A 19,133-nucleotide genomic window follows, 5' to 3' on the forward strand; every position below is an offset into this window, starting at 1 on the left:
ACAATAACACAACATAAGATAAGATTGTACTTAATCATATATGGACAGTGTTATCAATGCGATCAATCAGTCCGATAAACGTGGCATCACGAGTTGATAAATATGCACGGGAGCTGACCTTACAAAAATACTTTTAATAAGCTTCGTTCCTCGATGTTATGCCCATTGCTCGTAAAACGAGTGATGAGATGGCGTCTTCCCTCTGCGTGACTGCTTATGTAAACATGGCTTCAAGTCACGTGGCACTGAATAATATATAGGTATCACAATCCTACGTGATTTCTAAACGTTTGTGAATTAAAATATGAGTAGTCGTTAATTCATTCATTCATTCATTCATTCATTCATTCATTCATTCATTCATTCATTCTTTCGTTCGTTCGTTCGTTCGTTCATTCATTCATACATTCATTCATTCATTCATTCATTCATTCGTACATTCATTCATTCATTCATTTGTTCATTCATTCATTCGTACATTCATTCATTCATTCGTACATTCATTCATTCAGTCATTCGTGCATTCATTCATTCGTACATTAATTCATTCGTACATTCATTTATATTATACTTCTTTAGTTGCATTAGCCTTCATTTCCAGTGTGTGCATTACCTTACAAATACAGTTATAACGAACACGCTTATAAGCAACTGACGGATATAAGGAACTTACTTTTTTGGTCCCGACTATTTGCTGTAGTTATGCTGTACATATGCTTATAACGAACTACTGTTATAACGAACTATAATTAGTAGTATTGAGTTCGTTATAACCGTACTTTACTGTACACTGAAATGCAACTCCTCCATAGAAATGTGAATAAAATGTTTCTTTGAAAAATACAAAAAATACTGGTACACAATAAATTTACGTCAGTTACAAGACACAAGTATGGGATGTTTTGAACCGACTGAAGCAGTATTCAAGACAAAGACTAGCTAACACTTACACCTCTATTCCTATCAACTTTACACTGCCACGGTTGACGAAGAACGACCACGTTTAACGTTTTGTATTCACTTGAGTCAGCGTTCTGACAGACAACAACTGGTAATTACAATCACGTGGAGAGACAATCGCCTTCTTTATATTTTAAATATATTCCCTGTCAAATTAAAATTAGAATTACCCCTAAGGCAGACAATATTTCTTTTCAATTGCCTTTCCAAACTCTAAACCCTCTATCCAGGAAATGCATGCTTATTTCTTATTTTTTGTCGTAACATATCCCATCAAACTTAAGGAGCGGTTGTAATTTAAAGCCGCAAACCTGGCCTTCCTGTGTCTCGGGGCGTGGAGAGACAATCGCCTTCTTTATATTTTAAATATATTCCCTGTCAAATTAAAATTAGAATTACCCCTAAGGCAGACAATATTTCTTTTCAATTGCCTTTCCAAACTCTAAACCCTCTATCCAGGAAATGCATGCTTATTTCTTATTGTTTGTCGTAACATATCCCATCAAACTTAAGGAGCGGTTGTAATTTAAAGCCGCAAACCTGGCCTTCCTGTGTCTCGGGGCGCTGTGCACGTCATGGAGAATGATTGATCAATGTGGTGAATCACACACCGTGTTGTGTGGATGCTGTGACGTCAACGTCGGTGAATGTGCGGTTGGCGACAAATAAAGCCGTGAAGAGTGAGTGAGTGAATTTGGTTAACGCCGCTTTTAACACCATTATAGTTAGATCACGGGGTGTCACGGGAGAAAGTACTGAAGTCATATAGGTCTTAGATGTTTACGACTTTGATTAAACCGACCAACACGGGTATGGCGCGGATAAAACATGGTATCCCAATTGCGTAGATCGATGCTTATGACATCAATCACTGGGTTATCTGGTCTAGACGTTCAACATCGCCGTGTTTAAGTTACATCACCTTCCCTTCTAATCAATGTCCGGGATATTGTGTTGATCATTGCCTCGGGTTATTCAATGTAACTGCTCTGTAAGGAGCAGAACAAGTGTTTTTTCAGCCATCATGTCTAGCGAAAACTATATGTTTTTAAATCCAAAGGCAAAACATCAAAGACAGATGCTCGTGATGTCAATCACTGAATTCTCTGGCCAGACTCGATTATTTACAGATCACATACCAAAGGTACTGCTGAGGGCGTTGATAAAACAACAGACACGGACGCTTTCCGGATTAGCGGGGCCCGGACTATAGAGATTTTACTTTATCACACAACACAGTCGCACGTTGGTGTGGGTAAAGATGTTGACACTTGTCCCTCTACAGACCAATGCCATATAGCTGGAATATACCCAAATACGGCAAACAAAACAGGCAACTAAAAAAATCAAAGCATTGAAACACCATTTCAAAGCTACTATCATTTTCAGATACTGCCAGTAAGGGTTGTGTCGCTCCAGATACACCGACATTCCAAAGGTAAATTATGGTGGCCGAGAGGGGACATCGCTTTCTCGCTTTCTCGCTCTATCGCTTTCTCGCTTTATCGCTTTCTCGCTCTACCGCTTTTTCGCTTACTCGCTCTATCGCTTTCTCGCAGTTAAGCAATATCCCCTCTTGACCACTATAGGCGCTGCATGTGATATCTGCTGCAATTGGGAGGTAATGTTGAACTTTTCTCACTATTTACTTAAAACATAATTTAACTGTAGAGACGTAGGTGATTTTAAAACAATCCACCGATTTTTGCGTAAACTGTAATTGATTAATTTATGTCCCTTTTCAGTTGTATGTGGCCATCTCGCCGAAAGCGCGTGGCAGATCATGGCAATACGCTCTAAATAAATCAGGTTATAATCTAAATATATACTATATATAAAAGTTAAGAAGACTTTGGTTAATTAGTCATGGCTGATTGTTTTGCAATACAATCTTATAATTTTGGATGTTCTATAACTAGTTTTCGGTAGTATATGATGTAACAGTGTGTCATAAGGTTGTCCGTAAATGTTCTTTTTGACATTTAACTTGAATTGTGTTTCTTGTCTTGTGCAAATCTACAAATATATGTACTTGCATATAGTAATTTGATAAACACCGCTGTGAGTGAGTGAGTGGGAATGGTTTCACGTCGCTTTTAACAATAATCCAGTAATATCACGGGGAACACCAGAAATGGGTTTCACACATTGTACCCATGTGGGGAATCGAACTGGGTCTTCGGGTTGACGATCGAACGCTTTAACCACTAGGCTACCCCACTGCCCCCATCGCTGAGGCGTTACCACAGTTGATATGTGTACTTGTGTTAACTACACATATGGAGAGACGTAATTAGTGTGGCCACATAGTTAGGTTGATAACAATATGAAATGCATTACTATGATTATCTATAACATATATTAAATCAGCTATCATTATAATATGCTATGTATATCTTAAGTATAGTTTTGTATGTGTAAAATTATGTATGTGTGTATGTGTTTGTGTGTGTGTCCAGTAGTAGATAACTACATAACTCACATCAGAACGCACAATTTTTAACCATACAGTTTAAATGGATAGAGAATTGCTACATAAATATGTATATTCCTGTCTCAGCCTATACTATAATTGGATATCTAGTCTCTCCTGGCGGGAAAGTTAAACTATATTTTACAAGCACTTTAGCATTAAATTTAATTCCCGAAGACAGTTTGATCGAAAGTCATTATAAGAAACGAGTTGTTTTAAAAAAAATATCTACGACGCATTTCATTTCTGTTGTCCAAGGAATGGGGTTACGGGTTAATGACGCTCTCGAAAGTCGTCTATGTGACTTAAGGTAGAGACATATATCTAATTCATCTGTATTTTGTAAGGGAAACATAACTGTGTACATGTACATCTTTTGTTTGCATAATGTGCATGCAACTTAATGAACATAATTGTGATCCCGAAATCGGAGGAGCATATATTCGGCTTCAATTCCGAATCTAATGACCGAAAATAATAATTCTTTGGACGTTGTAAACAATACAAACTGGCTAATAAAACTGACAATTATTTGTCAATATATGATCTCCTTTTTATCAGTTTTAAGATTGATGGAGGAATGAGGGGAGGATACTATGAACAAAATGAAAATATGAACAGTGACTATCTGTATTCTGTGAATCTTGCTTATTTATTACACTACAAGAAAATATACAAGCTAAACGAGAAAACAATACGTGTGTATTTTGTAACATATTTATCTACTACAAGATGTTTAAAAAATCTAATCATAAGAGGCAAAATAGCGGTGAGAATTACAGGAATGGATCACTAAATGTCAACAAAAACCGTTTTAATGTACGGCATTATGGGAAATATCGCTTTATCGCTCTATCGCTTTCTCGCTTTATCGCTTTATCGCTCTATCACTTTCTCGCTCTATCGCTTTCTCGCTCTATCGCTTTATCGCTCTATCGCTCTATCGCTTTCTCGGTTTCTCGCTTTATCGCTCTACCGCTCTATCGCTTTATCTCTCTATCGCTTTATCGCTCTATCGCTTTCTTGCTTTATCGCTCTATCGCTTTCTTGCTTTCTCGCTCTATCGCTTCCCCTAATGACTAGTCATATGAAGGAATCGGGTGTTCTTTAACTTCTTTTGCATAGTATGTACTGTAAATCTTGAAATTAACGTTAGAGTTAATAATAAATGCAAACAAATTAGCGTAGACTTTATAACCGCATTCGACGTAATAAGCGGACAGGGCGCTCTAGAAATTAGAATATTATTTTGGTGTAAAAAAAGTTGAGTTGAAAGATGAATTTCGTGGTTTATGCTGACAGCCTGAAATGTTTATGTACGACAGATATATTTTTCCCGAATTTAATTGCCCATAATTAAGTGTGCATATAACGAGTGCTTATTTTTCGCGAATAAATAAGTCTTGTGTATATTAATCAATCGGAAGGGGTGCTGGGATTGTTCACTAGCCAATATATTAGCAAATAACGCCGTGGGCGTTTATTAGAGCGGGGCGCTTATTACGTCGAATACGGCAATTATACTTTGCATTTATGTCTCAGGAATGACTGTTGATAAGACGGCCCCACTGAACCCTTTGAATAGCGGAAATACCAACTTGAATATAAAACCAATCAGCTATATATTTCCACATTACGGTTACTGAGAACAATATGTCATCCCAAAACTAGAAATTACATAAAGGACATCCGGTAGTATTACCATTGCTTAGGTGAGGATTTCCACTTTGATGACATCTACTCCGCAAACAGAATAAATATTGATATAAGCGTTGTTTTTAGGAAAACACTATTGCCTTTTAGGAAGTACGTACTACTCAGCGCTGTTGAGCGGTGTTATATGCTATTTGTTTCGATGCCCTGGCCTGGGGGCGGGGAATCCAATAGCTAAATAGGGCCATAAATCAATCAAATTCTTTTTTTTGCAGAAATACGTGGATTGTTATAAAAGCACCTTCCTATGTCTGTACTGTTAATTATATTTAAGTAGATAGTGAGAAAATTTCAACATTCTCCGTCCATATGTATAATTGGAAATGCGACTTGGAAAAATCCCGATAAAGCGAGAAAGCGATGTCCCCTCTCGACCACCATAGTAAATATGTAAGCCCTACAATTACGTCTACAATCACACAGCTATCTTAAACACACTGCATGCCATTGTGGTTATTTAACCAACACACGGTATGACATTACTGACCTACATTCAACGGAGGGGTTTAAGCCGACCTAGAGTCAGCACTCGATAACCTATTTTTTTTGTTTACTGGAGAAGCGCAAAAAATGGCGCGGACCTGAAGGTACAAAGTGTCTATTTCACATGACATATATACATCATCTAGTCTCTGAAATGAACATATTTTATAGAAAAAGCAGTTGTTAATTATACTGTAAAATATAACCAAAAGAAAGCCAAGAAACTTTCGTCATTTTCTGATACTGTATTAATCTAGACTTGCCAAATATTATAGACTTGCATGGGCTTTATTGGATATATTTGTTTCAGGGTCTGTTTGGCAGACAACATGGCATATTGCATGTACTGTTGAGATTTAGTGTAGAAATATAAATACTGAAATCTGACTCCATGTGTAATTAAAAAAGATATATATTGAATGTTTTGAATTGCGTTTCCGCCGCTTTCAGCAATATTACCGCAATAGCACGGAAGAGACACCAGAAATCAGTTTTCATGTGTCGACCTGAAATAACCCGGTCTTTCGGAGTGACGAGCGAACGCTTCACAACAACTGGCTCCTAAAATACACATTGAACCTGACACAAACTTTCCAGTGATATCACATAAATGTTGCCTTATTTCCATCCAACCTGACATTGAAAGTACTCGTGCATGGCAAGCAAGTGGGCGACAGCATGAGCAACAACTTAAGGCAATCAATTTGTACTCAATCCCGTCACTGCATTGACATATCTATTTTGTCCTTGAATATCTACGTAGAAGACAAAAATGGTTCACTGTCAGCGGGAAACCCAACAAGAGATATTGAATACATTCCCCCGGGGGGCGGTCGGGTAGCCTAGTGGTTAAAGTGTTAGCTCGTCACGCCGAAGACCCGGGTTCGATTCCCGACATGGGTACAATGTGTGAAGCCCATTTCTGGTGTCCCCCGCCGTGATATTGCTGGAATATTGCTAAAAGCGGCGTAAAACCATACTCACTCACTCTCTCACTCACTCACATTCGCCCGGAATTTCAACGTGGGCAATTGATAAACAAACAAATATTCACAAATTGAAAAGTAACACTGTTTACACGTGTAGTGGATTCAAAAAACATATTAAATGCAATAAATGTGTTAAAGGGTATTAAAAAGGAAGGTTTGGGCAGTAATAAAACACATTGTTTAGCATGGTGTGACAGACTTTAAAGTTCGACAGGGATGTAGCAGTTAAATTCGTAAACGACATGACCCTTACATTAGCGACGCCTTCAGGAGTTTGGAAACAAGCCAGGAAATAGATATGCGTATCTTACCTATGAAGCGACCGAGTTGGAATGAAAGGCTGTGTAACCTACGCAGATACGTTCAAGTGAAGCTGACCTGCCGACCTTTGCTTGTTAATGGCTGGAGTTGCGTAATTCCTGTCAGAGACTGGTTCCAGTCTGTATTGAATGTCACAAGACATTTCACCGCATGTTAGGGATGATGAGGCGCTATATGTTAAATACGTGAATTACTGTCGGCCTAATGAGGGGTTTAGAGTTAATGGGTGGTTGATTGTCACAATAACTGTCAAAGTCTGGAAGCCTCAAATGGCGTTCGTTGGGTAGACGTGCACGGTGTTTAATGTGTGATTGTTGTTGTACCTACAAGCAATCATCATCACTGTCGTCGTCGTCGTCGTCATCATCATCATCATCATCATCATCACCACCATCATCATCGTCGTCGTCGTCGTCGTCATCATCATCATCATCACCCGGTGTCCTCTTAATTATAGTCATAACCGTCATCACAAGCATCCACCATTATCACTGTTTAATCATCATAAGCATCATCATTATCGTCATCACAATGATCAACACTATCATCACAATATTAGTATTGACATAAACATGAAGAAAAAACCTCTTTCATATATGTTCATGAGTTGAACTGCATTTTAGTGTCGTTGCACTTTCACGCACGACAAATTAACACCTGTTTCCATAACGAGTCTGAAACTCGCATAAATCAAAATCCTACACGCGGCAATCCACAGACGACTGACAGGCTGATTACCTTTATCTAGAGTCCAGACAAGAACTGCATCAAATAAAACCTTCATGAAATAGGGCATCGCACACATGGCTTCCAAATGCTGCATATATTAGTGAGCACCATCAGCATCCCCTACTCATCGCCCCCCCCCACCCCCCCCCCCTTGTCACCTGTATGAGCGATAACGCCCTGATCAATGGGGATTAATGGGATGCGAAGGTAACACAATGGCGCGCGACAATCGATCAACATTCTATAAATTGTAATCTTTTTTTAAAGAGACAGGCTGTTGAAAAGCTTATTGCTTATCAATCGCTGTTCTCACTCTAGCTGCGTACTTAATGAACGTGTGACAGCTGATTACGTACATACACTCTTTGTGGAGTAGTCTGTCTCATAAACATGTTATATCTATCATCTAAATCTATACTGTTAGAATATAATAACCTGTGATCAGAACAACCTACAGTCAGGTAATACTAGGTGCTTCACTTTACCAGTGTGTCTATATACGACGCGCCGGCAAACTTTTAACTGCATATAACGAATTCTCGTTACTCCGACGGTAACGTTCTCTCAGCAAGCGTCCGCGTTAACAAATTTCCAGATTAATGAATAATGGGAATATGAAGTTCATTAAACTCTGATATTCGCCCCTACAGTAACCATCAGTAATACGGTTTTTCCGTATTATCGAGGTCTGTGCTAACAGTGTTTTACTGTACAATTGAGGAATTATCCGACACACTGTGAACTGATGCTGATGGCTAATACAGTAGAAAACATCAGGGAACCTCGCTACTCCGGACAGCCAACGTTCGGGGCAATTGCAACCAATGTTTGTTTTGCTTGTTTGTTGTTTCACGCGGCACTCAAAAATACCATATTATAAGACAAATGTCTGTCAATAATCAAATGTGGACCAGACAGTCCAGTGATTGACATCATCAGCATCGATCTACGCAATTGGGAAACGACATGCATCTAAACTAAGCGAGCCTGACCACCCGATCCCGTCAGTCGCCTTACAAGCATAGTCGCATTTTAGGGCAAGCATGGGTTGCTGAAGACCAATCCCAGCCCACATCTTTACGGGTCAATCGTGCATGTATACATGAGGCTTAAAATACACACTGACGACAAGCATGTGGTCCATCCCGGATCACTTGGGTACAATTCAAACGGAATTCAAAGATTATATAGATAAAATCATATATATATATATATATATATATATATATATATATATATATATATATATATATATATATATATATATATATATATATATATACACAAACACAAACACACAAACGACCAACGGAAAACATACGTAGACTGGCCCCTGTTAATCCAGACACTGTTAATTAGAACGGTTTCAGAGGGACTAATTAAGGCATTCTGGATTAAAGAGGTGTCTCTCTACGATTACACAATTGCAATACCTACCCGCTCAGAGTCTTGCTAATAATAAAGTGTATACTATTTCCTCAAATGTTGTGTTATCTCCCTTTAGTTTCGACAACCCTCACACGACATTCCGTCACTTGAACAAATGTTTGCATATATTGCGAAAGACCCACATGTGCCCATGAGTTAGATCCTTGAATAGAAGGAACATCTAGTACATTCCGTCGTACCGTTCAGTTCACACATCTTTCACCGTGACAAAGCAAGTTAACAGCACGATCGAACAGTTGTTTTCCATCAATTTTGAAATTGTTTTAATTCATTTACAATGTCCTGTATCCGTTATAGAAGGATCCACGGGGGTACATGAGGTTCAGTGCGTCCCTCACCAGGTTTACGAACCCTATATTTGTTTGTTGTTTAACGCCGCACTCAGCAATGTACCCCTCGTGATCCTGCTACACATCACATCATAACCCACAGATTAGCAGGTACAAAACATGCACCCGCTACCAGTGTGGTCATGGTACGACGTAAGGAAAGGGGTGTGACGAGGTCAACACACCCAGTTCGTATTGGACGAATTCAACAACAAAAGAATACTCATGTTATGCTATACACACGCCTCACAGAAAGCTCCCTGATTGGCTAAACGCATAGAGCGATTTTGTTGTTTGAGCAAAGACCAAAGTTATGGGGAACGGAGAGCAATCTCAGTAAAATAAGATCTAAGTTCTCGCTGCCGCTAAACAAAGATCTCAGGACATCCCATTACGGGTCACGTCAGAAAGACCTTTCATCCGACCGCGTCGCTTACCAGATCATGAAAGTGACAGACGCCGCAGTATTCCAGCTATATGACGGCGGTCTGTGAATAATCGAGTCTGGAGTCAGACAATCCGGTGACTGACATCATGAGCATCTACCCACACAACTGGGATACGATAATATGCATTAACCACGTCAGCGAGACTGACCACCTGATCCCTTTAGTCCACTCTTAGGACAAGCATGGGTTGCTGAAGACCTATTCTCCACCCGGGTCGTCACGGGTCTAGTGTGCATGTATACATCAGGCTTAAAACACACACTGATATGAACAAATAGATGATACTCACGGCCGTGTTTTCAGAATGGCAGGCTACTGTACTGGCAAGGACGACAGCTGTGATGTGTCCTAGAAACTAGGCTGTATCTTACTGACAGCGGTTTTGTCACCCTTTGTAGATCGAAGAAGGGCAGTGCGTTCAGGCGAATGCTTCATGTAGTTCTCGTTTGTGCTATACATATGGTTTATAGGATGCATGGTTACCTCGAGTGAAGTCAGCCATACACAGACGCTCGCGTGCGGACGTGACTACATGGGAGGTTTCTAGGACATTTACATAACAAGAACACACTCCGTTCACCCTCAGCCGTGGGAAAACCTGCTGGCATTATGTCAATTGCTGAGTCAAGATGTAACAGGCTGTGTCATGATGTAATATTCTGTTTAAAGATGTAATATGCTGTGTCATGATGTAACAGGCTGTGTCATGATGTAACATGCTGTGTCATGATGTAACATGTATCATGACGTAACAGGCTGTGTCATGATGTAACATCTTGTGTCAAGACGTAACATGCTGTGTCATGATGTTACTTCCAGTGTCAAGATGTAACAGGCTGTGTCAAGATGTAATAGGCTGTGTCATGATGTAACATGCTGTGTCAAGATGTAACAGGCTGTGTCATGATGTAACACGCTGTGTTAAGATGTAACATGATGTGTCAATATGTAACATACTGTGTCATGATGTAACAGGCTGTGTCATGGTGTAACAGGCTGTTTCATGATGTAACAGGCTGTGTCAAGATATAACATGCTGTGTCATGATGTAACAGGCTCTGTCATGACGTAACATGCTGTGTCAAGATGTAACAGGCTGTTTCATGATGTAACAGGCTGTATTAAGATGTAACAGGCTCTGTCATGATGTAACAGGCTGTGTCAAGATGTAACAGGCTGTATTAAGATGTAACAGGCTCTGTCATGATGTAACAGGCTCTGTCATGATATAACATGCTGTGTCATGATGTAACAGGCTCTGTCATGATATAACATGCTGTGTCATGATGTAACATGATGAAATAGATGTAATATCTTGTGTCAAGATGTAACATGCTGTGTCATGATGTAACATGCTGTGTCATGATGTAACAGGCTGTGTCATGACGTAACAGGCTGTGTCATTATGTAACAGGCTGTGTCAAGATGTAACATGCTGTGTCATGATGTAACATGCTGTGTCAAGATGTACATGATGTGTCAAGATGTAACAGGCTGTGTCATGATGTAACATGCTGTGTCATGATGTAACCTGCTGATTCATGATGTAACATGCTGTGTCAAGATGTAACAGGCTGTTTGATGATGTAACTTGCTGTGTCAAGACGTACATGCTGTGTCAAGATGTAACATGCTGTTTCATGATGTAACATGCTGTGTCATGATGTAACATGCTGTGTCAAGATGTAACATGCTGTGTCAAGATGTAACATGCTGTGTCATGATGTAACATGCTGTGTCAAGATGTAACATGCTGTGTCAAGATGTAACATGCTGTGTCATGATGTAACATGCTGTGTCAAGATGTAACATGCTGTGTCAAGATGTAACATGCTGTTTCATGATGTAACATGCTGTGTCAAGACGTACATGCTGTGTCATGATGTAACATGCTGTGTCAAGATGTAACATGCTGTGTCAAGATGTAACATGCTGTTTCATGATGTAACATGCTGTGTCAAGATGTAACATGCTGTGTCATGATGTAACATGCTGTGTCAAGATGTAACATGCTGTGTCATGATGTAACATGCTGTGTCAAGATGTAACATGCTGTGTCAAGATGTAACATGCTGTTTCATGATGTAACATGCTGTGTCAAGACGTACATGCTGTGTCATGATGTAACATGCTGTGTCAAGATGTAACATGCTGTGTCAAGATGTAACATGCTGTTTCATGATGTAACATGCTGTGTCAAGATGTAACATGCTGTGTCATGATGTAACATGCTGTGTCAAGATGTAACATGCTGTGTCAAGATGTAACATGCTGTTTCATGATGTAACATGCTGTGTCAAGACGTACATGCTGTGTCAAGATGTAACATGCTGTTTCATGATGTAACAGGATGTGTTAAGATGTAACAGGATGTGTCAAGATGTAACCTTCTATATCAAGATGTAATAGGCTGTGTCATGATGTAACATGCTGTGACAAGATGTAACATGCTGTTTCATGATGTAACAGGTTGTGTCATTATGTAACATGCTTTGTCAAGATGTAACATGCTGTTTCATGATGTAACAGGCTGTTTCATGATGTAACAGGATGTGTTAAGATGTAACAGTATGTGTCAAGATGTAACCTTCTATATCAAGATATAACATGATGTGTCAAGATTGACACTGCCGTGGTCACACTGAAACAATGCTAAATGGTCATTCATATTATTTTCTTTCTTTTGTTTTCATTTTGTTTTTCAAAAACATCTCAGCCACTCCCTGCCTCGCCATATTAAATTTATCAAATGGTCGATCTACAAGGAGAATGGTTCCCCAAACACATACACATTTCATAGTTCCGCGTCACCGGTTTCTTTTATCAGTACATAATGCATGTCTCAGCTGAATGCTTATCATTCGTGTATATCTTGTTGGTGTCTGCTGGAGTTCTTGGAATTGGCCACTAAAATATAATGTTCACAGTGAGTATGGGTTTACATCGCTTTCAGTAATATTCCAGCACAGTGACAGACACCACTAAAAACGAAAATCGTGCAAAACTCTTTTTATGGTGTTTTCATTGTCGGCAGCTGCATGACAAGGGCCTAACTTCATCTACAGAATACGTTACATCCGCATTATCTATATGAATAATTACATAGGTATGTCAACACACAAACAACATCAAAGCCAGCGGGAAACAGGATATCAGATGGAACAATTGCTCGGCTCCTTGTTCTCGGGTAGTACTGACGTCAGATGCTTGTTGCGGTAGCACCTGTAACGGATAGGACACTGTTCCTTTCTCAGAAGGTACTGTTTCTTAAAAAATACCACTAAGGCGTAAATAGTAAAAAAATTACAACACAGCTGCCGAAATGACTTGACATATTTTTTAAATCTTTGTAACATGCCAAGCACAATTTTTATGGCCCACTGCAAAAAAATTCATCCCAACCACTCTCTAATGTTAACTGGACGGTACATTAGAGTGATATCCCGTTAATTGGACGGTGCATTACAGTGAAATCACGTTAACTAGACGGTACATTACAGTGAAATCCCGTTAACTGGACGGTACACTACAGTGAAATCCCGTTAACTAGAGGTACACGACAGTGAAATCCCGTTAACTGGACAGTACATTACAGTGAAACTCTCCGGTTTAACATGTCCCGATTAAGGAAACTTTACACGGGAAGGTTGACTTTTAGACTTTCCATAAAGTAGACATCAGGCATACGGTGTGTTGTTTCACAGGGTGGAGTTGAAAGCTCGCCATTGAAACGAAGTGGTAATAAATCCTTTCAGCTTGAACATCACGCGTAAACTGTTGGGCAAAAGAAAGTATACACCTATGTTTGATGGTGGCTCAAAGACACAAACAAGAAATGGTTATTCGATGGTGATGTATTTGATACGGGTATCGTAGTTGTGTTATGTATCTTAAGTTTGCAGGGTTTCGGCGTCATCACTGTTTCCATGATGTCGCCATTTATTTTCTTGTGCCCGGCAATGTATATACCAAGAAAATATCGACCAACATCTATCTGCCTGGAACTGCCAATGTTACTTAACGCTAAGCCCGTCTTCGTACAACTATCTATCAAATAGTTTAGTAGAATGGCATCCGACGTTAACTGGTTTAAAGACTGAACCCGATTGAGGCTATATTAGAAACCATTTTCTGTTAACGATTTAATATTAATGACAGTATGTAAATAACCTGAGCTGAAAAAAATAACCTGTTTAACGAATGACAATCTGTTTTGATTTCAGGAACTTACAACAGCATTGTGTACAACACTAGTTCAACACCGTAGACGTTTCTCACAGTTGCTGAAGCCAATGGTTGCGTTCTCAACGCGTGTCGAGGCGGTAGGGTAGCCTAGTGGTTAAAGCGTTCGCTCGTCACGCCGAAGGCCCGGGTTCGAATCCCCACATGGGTACAGTGAGTGAAGCCCATTTGTGGTGTCCCCCACTGTGATATTGCTTGAATATTGCTAAAAGCGGCGTAAAGCCAAACTCACTCCAACGCGTGTCACTCGTACCAGGCTTGCCTCATTTCGGATTACCGGCCAACAGCTGCTGCTGACCTTCTTCTGACGACAAACACAGAAGATGAGGCAGCAGCCGTCTGCTGGACCACATTCAACATCGAAATGTGTTAAAGTTACATCACCTGTCACTGATGGCTGATCAGATATCAAGATCCTGAATATTGTCGGACATTGTCTCCGGTCATACAATTTCACAACACAGTACTTCTTACGTCAGCCAGCATTCCCAGAACCCAACCCAAACCCCCACCCCAAGACACACACACACACACACACACACACACACACACACACAAACACACAAACAAGCACACTCCCTCCCTAAAGGATACATCCTCCATATCTACATGGATATCTGGTTAATGAATAAAGTACTTGTTATTTGCATGATTTTTTTCCCGTTTGCTTCCTAATCCCTTGTCAATCTTCATAATTCCCCGCAGGTGACGACATCATGGGCATCGATCTACGTAAGTGGGATACGATGACATACATCAACCATGAGCGAGCATGACCACCCGATCCCGTTAGTCGCCTCTTACGATAAGCATAGTATGGGTTGCTGAAGACCTATTCTACCCCAGATCTTCACGGGTCTGTTGCAAGAGCAGACAATTGATGATCGAATGTCCCCGGTGACGGAGCAACACTTGATTGCCTGACTTGATTATTATCCACTGACTTGATGCATTAATAAATCTACAACCTACAGCCAGGATAACAGCATGGAAAACTTTACACAAAATTACCCATCACAAATCACTTTTCAGAAGATGTTGCAGGACTGGGGGGTGGTTAAGTAGGCACAATCGTTTAACAACAGTTCCCACATTATATATAGTAACCAAAAGAGAGTAGAATACAATTCACTAGTTTCACTAATTCGCGTGACTATCCCACGCCATTCATGTTGTAGAGTTGTGTGGGGAAGGATAGGTCGGTTTGCTCCTCAGTGAGATCGTGCAGTGTCACTTCGTCACTGATGTATGTAACGGAAATAACCGAGAGGACCCGGATGAGATATCCCCAGTACCTCACACTATGATATGAGGAGGAATACAAGTCAGCTCGCATGATGGATAGCCGCGTGCAAATGTTATAAATTCTAAACGGATGCCATTTATATACATATAAACTCAGCTCATGAGGTATATCGTAATTTAATCTTTGAATGTAATACATAATATATATAACAAATATGTACGTACCTATCAATACTATATTACTATTCATAATATGAAATTGGCATTAATGTAATTACAGAGAATGCGTCCTTTGAAATGTCAAATGCACTGGATGTTTTCTGTAACCTTTGATTTCGGGATTATAAGCAAGCTTAAGTAGCATCTAGTTTACTTAGTATATATGTTGAGCTGTGAAATCGACGCTATTTATTTAACATTCACTAATAATAAGGATTTATTGATTGGTTACAATGTACTGCGAAATGCAGTGACTTTATTACAGTACGTTTTTATATGTATAGGAAACATATGTTCGTAAAAGCGACGACATTATACGCAATGAAAAAAAGATTTGATCACTTTTTAGATCTAAAGTAATGGATCTGCCTGTATTTTTACTAATGTAACTTAGAATTCCCTGTCATATATTATGTTGAGGAATTGGTAAGTGGTTAATTAAACGCCGCGTTTTAGCAGTATTCCAGCAATATCACGCCAGGCACACGTAAAGGGGCTTCACACTTTCAATGTCGGGAATCGAACCCATGCCTCGAGTTTGACGAGACCCTAAATTTGGTTGTTATTTTTTAATAATTGTATTTTAAACACGGAGCGTAAGCCATGTTTGGGTGCCAAATATATGTTTTATTGAGGTAAACCTGTATTTTGGTGAGTCGTTACGCGTATTTAATCCATCATTGTCAGTTGTGTTCACGAAACACCAACTCGCCCCCACCGCCGCTTTAAGCAATATTCCAGCAATATCACGGCTGGGTACACCAGAAATGGGCTTCACACATTGTTTCCCTGTTGGGAATAGAACCCGGGTCTTCGGCGTGACGAGTGAACGCTTTAACCACTAGGCTACCCGGCATGTCAGTTGAAACTACACATAGGTACATTCAAGAGGTACAACGCAGGCAAACCAACAAGCTATATTAGAGATCGGATTACTGAAATAACTCTGCGTGGGGACAATAAACAATATTCACGCTGCCTGCACATTGACAAACACGAGTACACAGTCATGCAATTGTACCAGGGTTGTCTAATATGTTCATTCACGCATTGAACAGAAAAAGAACACCTCGTCATGTCACATGATTGTGTTGACGTAGGCCAATCTCAGTCAATAATGGCACGGGTTGTCCTGTCATTTAACACGCTGCATTTCGCTGTGCAGAGTTGCGCCCCTTGGGCACGCCAGAAACCTGTGATCATCAGTTTGAATCCCGATTCGCCTTGATTATAGTTTTAGCTTTGTCAGCACCATACCCATGCTTGTGGGTTTCACCAAGGTTAACACTGTCACCCTAAGACCTGCATCGCTTCGGGCTTTCCTCCGCAAACGTGGTCTGACGGTAAGAAATGAGTAAGGAGAGTTGGTCGGAGGTTCACATCAAAAACCGTTGGAAGATGGTACTTGTTGTTACCATGCCTGGCGCGCGACATGAAGGGAATGAGACACGGAATGGTCGGCTCGAAGTGAGTGAGACAGCAATGTTAAACTGCGGCATGGTATCTCAGTAAGCTTGAGCATGATATATCGCGTCACTACAAATATACTTTTGTAATGAACAAGTGTTCCATGCATGAACATTGATTGAACGACACGAGAGAAGGGCCTTGTTTTTGATTCACAACCAATTAATGCTAAAACAAAGTAAACTAATGTCCAAAAGAAACGATACCACACATTTTTCTAAATATTTTATAATGAAGAGTTAATTTTCGTCTGAAAAGGTACTTTTGCGTGTCCTACGTTCCAAACCAAACGTATTCGGTTGATAAAACCGGGAACATTCGATCAATTGAGAAAAAAGCGTGCAATTTGCCCAAATGACGTTCCGTCCCATAACACGAAATGCACGTGCATATCTTCTGTATAAAACTGCTGACACGACACGTTGGGATCACAGCAACAAAAAGCACACACAAGAAATGCCACGTTTGATAGCGATTGAGAGAGTGAGAGCCGTAGGAATGTTCCAACAGGGAGCTACGCACCGCGACGTCGCCAGAAGGTTAGGATGCGCGCGCATAACCGTCACCAGGTTAATGCAGCGGTTGCGTCAAACAGGTCGGACAGCAGAGAGGCCGAGAACCGGGTGACCACGCCTAGTGAAGACCGCCACATCCGGGTACTTCACCTTCGGAACCGCTTCGTAACGGCGACGTTAACGGCACGGACGGCACTGGGACACGTGATAAGTCGACAAACCGTGTACAGGAGACTGCGGTCACATGATATCCGAGTACGTCGCCCCTACCGCGGAGCGTTCCTGACACCTCAACACCGACTCAACAGACGGATATGGGCCAGGCGACTTCGACGGTGGCAACGGTGGAACTGGGCACGTGTCATGTTTTCTGACGAAAGCAGATTTTGCATCTTCAGGAACGACGACCAGCAGCGTGTGTACCAAAGAGTAGGTGAACGTTTGGCACCGAACTGCATCCATCAAGTCAGGCCATATTGAGGCGGAGGTTTAATGGTTTGGGGTGGAATCTGCGGTGACGTCAAAACGAGACTCGTCGTTATTCGAGGAAACCTGAATGCGCAGCGTTATCGTGGTGACATCTTACAACCAGTTGTGGTGCCATTCATCCAACAACAGCCTAATGGTATCATTTTCCAGCACGATAATGCGAGGCCTCACACGGCAAGGCTGAGCCAGAACTTCCTAGCAAACGCCAACATTCACGTTTTACCATGGCCGGCATGTTCATCGGACATGAACCCAATCGAACACATGTGGGAAATTCTCAGCCGCAAAGGCAGGAATCGCCCTGTGCCTCCAGTTAACCTCCAGGAATTGGAACAATACCTCCTCCATGAATGGCAACGCATCTCCCCCAACGTCATCAGACGTCTGACATCATCAGCCCGTAGACGTGTACTAGCGTGTATTGACGCTCACGGTGGACATACCCTGTACTAACGTGACTTTGAGACGTGTGTTGTGACATTTTCCACACTTGACTCATCGACTATGTTCAAATGAAATTTTCATTTTGGAACCCCCGCGTCTTTACATGTCTGTCCTCGTGATTGTAAAGGATTGATTACATTGAATTTTTGTACACATACTGTCATATACCAATATGAAATGTCTGTATCATTTAGTTTTTTTGTAATGTCCTTTCAAACACGTGGTATCGTTTCTTTTGGACATTAGTTTATATAGTCCCGTAGCAAATATCAGGATCATTCTTTCGCGAGATATCTGTCACTGCAATGTCGATCACGTGATTTGGGAGCAAACCTTTTATGTAATGGAGCTCAGCTTTATTTTCCAAAGTAAAACTTTTTTTAAAAAATAAACGAAAATGGATTACGAATTGCATTCTTTGGACACTTGTTTACAAGTAAAGAACAAATTATTTATTACGATACAAGGCATGTGAACAAAATTTTATATTCCCGCAACCCCCTCCTCCGAAACTCAAAGGGTTACTGTCTTATGGCGCATTTGTTATTGTATTGTTATTATTGATATTCGATTTAACCAGGAAGTTTAAAATATGATGTGTTTTATGAGTACCTGAT

The 19,133-nt window shown here is 40.5% G+C and overlaps 1 protein-coding gene across 5 annotated transcripts in view; it reads right to left on the minus strand.

Moving 5' to 3' along the window:
* The window catches only part of LOC139447180 (metalloreductase STEAP4-like), a 30,741-nt gene that overhangs the window by 8,319 nt on the left and 3,289 nt on the right, over positions 1 to 19,133 (minus strand). Inside the window, exon 1 of one of the 5 annotated variants that reach the window (XM_071228388.1) lies at positions 10,185 to 10,333. The exons of 3 other annotated variants lie outside the window; for them this stretch is intronic. The gene's annotated coding sequence lies outside the window, so the exon portion shown is untranslated. Of the gene's footprint in view, positions 1 to 9,105; positions 9,583 to 10,184; positions 10,334 to 19,133 lie in introns of those variants that run through there. One more of the 5 variants, XM_071228389.1, reaches the window with a different exon arrangement.

This window comes from Haliotis cracherodii, unplaced genomic scaffold (genome assembly GCF_022045235.1).
Source record: "Haliotis cracherodii isolate W230 unplaced genomic scaffold, xgHalCrac1.p SCAF_7, whole genome shotgun sequence".
In the NCBI taxonomy this organism is placed as follows: Eukaryota; Metazoa; Mollusca; class Gastropoda; order Lepetellida; family Haliotidae; genus Haliotis; species Haliotis cracherodii.